This window comes from Sinocyclocheilus anshuiensis, unplaced genomic scaffold, assembly GCF_001515605.1.
Source record: "Sinocyclocheilus anshuiensis isolate Anshui unplaced genomic scaffold, SAMN03320099.WGS_v1.1 scaffold1533, whole genome shotgun sequence".
Classification (NCBI taxonomy): domain Eukaryota; kingdom Metazoa; phylum Chordata; class Actinopteri; order Cypriniformes; family Cyprinidae; genus Sinocyclocheilus; species Sinocyclocheilus anshuiensis.
In genome coordinates, this window is record NW_015540924.1 from 45,621 (window position 1) to 49,576 (window position 3,956).

Below are 3,956 nucleotides of genomic sequence, written 5' to 3' on the forward strand. Positions count from 1 at the left end.
CAGCCATACCTGTCACACACCCAGTTTAAGAGCAGTGTTTTTCTTCTTGTAATCAAGAGCGCTTGTCCTCCTAATTAAAAAAAATTAAGGAGCACCTTCTGATCAATAATCAAAAATTCTGATAAAAATTAGCCTTCCTAACATGAGGTGAAGTGATTTACAGGGGCATTTTCTTTTTACCTTTGCAATGGCATCATTTTCATCTGTAAAAGTCAAAAATGTATGTTTATAAGCTTTTTAAAATGTCTATTTAAAACAATATAATAAGAATTAGAATAAGACAAATAAGTTACCAATCATGAAATTAGTATTAATGAAAAATGTATTTGTACTAGAGGTGGCACAAAAAGAACACAAAAGTGGCTTGTAGGTATATTTTCAGACCAATGAGGCTCAGAAGTGGCATGAGTGCAATTAAATTCATAAATTCATGTGGAGATTAATCTTTTAAATAAAAATTTGAATACAGAAATATTAAATGATTTAAATAACTGCAATCATACCTAAAAATGAAACTGAAACCGCCAGCAGGTGGCGGCAAATCACGGATTTTATCACTGAATCATTCATTCAATTGATTCGTTTGAATGGCTGATTCACTCGGGAATGAAGCAAGTGACTGTCTTTATGAATGGGTAATCAAGAATCACTGACTCACTAGATTCGTTCAAAAACGCACTTTCATTCATGAATGAAACACCGCTGTGTTTGCTTTTAGAGATGTGAAGCGGCTGAGCTGTTACTTTATTTGGAACTATTTTCGTTGATGAAATAGAGCAAAATCAGGCAGTACGTGTTTATTGAACTGTTGTATTAAATATCACATTTGCAAACTCCTTGAATAATTATTAAAATCTGTCACTGTCACTTATCGCGATCTGTGGGCGCACAGAAAATGAGAGTTTCAAGACTCAAAAGTACGTGCAAATGATACGTTCCTTCATCTGTCATCGGGTTATAAGCGCAGAACCTGCGGGAATGAGTAGAATTATTATTAATAGCCGCAATCCTGTGCCTGAAATTCAAGACCTGCTCTGTGTTCTCTGCCAATAACCCGACTGTGAATGATGCGAGGCGTTATGTTGTCAGCGAGAAGCTGCAGCCGTGGCGGGGGGGATGTTTGGTGTGCTGGTGTTCTGACAAATAATGCTACCTATCAGATTATGCTACCAACAAATCGTCAGAACACCGGCAGAACAACAACGTGCTACATGTTTCTTTTCCCCTCATTTTTTCCTATTGACGGAAATCCGTCATAGCGACGGAAAACTTTCATCCCTGAGTAGTATTATGTACATCATACTGCACCACAGTAATATATTTCTGATAATTTCATTAAGCTAACCCGAATTTATATTTTGACGGGTTGCCATGAGGAACTTGTTTCTGTAGGTCTATGTAAATGATATGAAGATAGTTTTACTCCAATAAAGCAGTTCTGGAGATGTTGTTCATGTATTATGTCCTCATGTAGTGATAAGACAGAAGCTGAAATCACAGCGAGCGTCGCACACTTTGTATGTGTAGAAAACAAAACCGCTCGTCTGTGCCATTTACATACACAGAGACACGCAGAACATGCTGGATCCATATTTAAATAGTATTTTTGCGGCTTAATATTTACAGATACTAGTCCATATTGCGACTCTATTTAAGTGTACTGACCTACTTTTGATTAATTCATCCAAACTTTGACAAATTCCGTGACATTCCGCGTCATATACAATAAATTCCATGACTGGATTCCGCGATTCCGTCCACGTTTTCCACATCGCGGAAATCATAGATAATATTGAGGTGTTTTGCGACTTCAGTGCAACGTTAGTGGATTGGGATCTTTTGCAACCTAAGCAATGTCTGCTGCTGCCTTACCTTTGAGAGACAACTGATGCGTGATCACTGAAGCAGCTCCAGTTAGCAAGCGCTTTCGGAGTGAGAGTGAATTCCGCTTTGATTGGTCGGACTCATGACTCCCAACAAATCAGATGAGCGGTGGGCGGAGACTGCTTTAGGCCACAGAGTGGCGAGTTCTGACAGGCTGCATCAGAGCCAAATAGCGCGGTTCAAAATTAAGTTATTTTATCGGCGAATCGGTTTTGAAAATGACCGATACCGATAATCATAAAAATGCTTAATATCGACGCCGATAATCGGCCAGGCCGATAATCGGTCGACCCCTACTATGTGGGAAGATTTGCATAACGCCACCCAAATGTTCACGCAAAGAAAGAAGGCGTAACTTTTATTCTCGCTGTAGGTGTAATATAACCTGAACGTGTTCATGAGATTCACCCTAAATGTACTGAATTCTGAATTTATTTTTCTGTCTGGAAAAATGAAACCGATTTAGTCAGACATGGTGTTGCGAAGCTCGGAGCTTATTTACAGCGGTGCCAGAGAATCGTGGGAACTTCTGCCATAATCTGGAAAACCCTCGACCCTCTCCTTCACAGTAAACATGTTTCCCACCGCAAGCTTTATGAAACCCTCCGCGTCTTCTGAGCGGCGTTATCTGAAAGGGTTTTTCAGAGGAGATTCCCGTCTGACTGTGAGATGCTCTTCAGGATCGGTTTAATCTGTCTGGGAAACGTCTCAGAGATTAATAAAATGAAATCTAACATAACACGTATCTCCTGTTGCTGTGAGAGCTTTGGATCTGCTGAAACACTGTGTGTGTGTTTCACAGGTGAATCTGAGTATTTTCTGCTCTTGGATCGACTCCATGGTTGTAAATCATTTATATCTTTCTTAAAGAACATCTGCTGCTGGTTTATGATTGTCAGTGTTTGTGATGTTTTTATAAACTATCAATTAGAGGCTTTGACTCTTTTCCAGAGCGAGCGGTTGTTTGATTTGTTGATGTATTTGATGTTCTCTCATCATAGATCATATTAATTTCTTGTAAGACCTTCGGTAAATCTACAAATTTATGTTGTTTTCTCAAGCTTGAAATAGCAGCTGTGAGAGACTGAATTATGAAAGAAAAACACACAAGGGTCGTATATCTCTTAAACATTTTTATTGCAGTGTTTTTATTATTTTAGTTCAGCTAGTTGCCAAGGTAACATTTCCCATTTTAGTTTAGTTCAAGTTCATTCGAAACTAGAAACGAAAACTTAATTGAAACTTTATAGACATTAATAGAACTAATAAAAATGACAAAAACACAACAAAATTAATTACTAAAACTTTAAAATTAAAATGAAAACTGAAAAAATAAAATAAAATTCAAAGTATTCATAAAAACTATAATAGTATAGTATATAAATACTAAAATAGCACTGAAATCTACTATATTTTAGGCCAATATTTTTTTCTGTAATATTTTGCATTTTAAGAACTTACTAATAATGTTCAAGTTTGCAGCTAAATAGAACAATTTTTCAGACATTTTATAGGTTCTCTATTTGATTTGGTTATATATTTAGACATTATCAAAGACTACTACTAACTGTGTTATTTTGAAGTGCAAATTTGCAAACAATTTGCTCTGTGATAGTCACACTAGTTTGTAGGGATGCACCGATACCACTTTTTCCAGTACTCGCCCGATACCGATACTTTTATTTTTGGTACTTTCCGATACGGAGTACCGATACCGATTTTTTATTGCATTTGTCAATTTTTTAAATATTGGGTACAGAAACCAAAAGGGTATGTATAATGTTAGTTGGTTAACTTCATTTATCAAATAGATACAGTCAAACCAAAATTTATTCAGACACCTTCAACATTTCTCACATTATCACAGTTTATTCGCTATAGTTTAGAAAATGGTAATAAAATATAACAATAACTCAGAGTTAAACTGTGTCAGAACAAATTCAGCTTGATAATGTTAGATAATTTTGATAGAAAGGCATGTAATAGATTACAATCAACCAAAAATTATTCAGACAGCTGTTAGTATGACAGTATTTACACAACTATCAATACTTAGTCGGGCAACCCTTAGC

General features: G+C 36.3%; 1 protein-coding gene across 2 annotated transcripts in view; it reads left to right on the plus strand.

The window, feature by feature from the left end:
- The window catches only part of LOC107689342 (band 4.1-like protein 3), a 52,405-nt gene that overhangs the window by 40,703 nt on the left and 7,746 nt on the right, over nucleotides 1-3,956 (plus strand). The gene's annotated exons all lie outside the window — the stretch shown is intronic.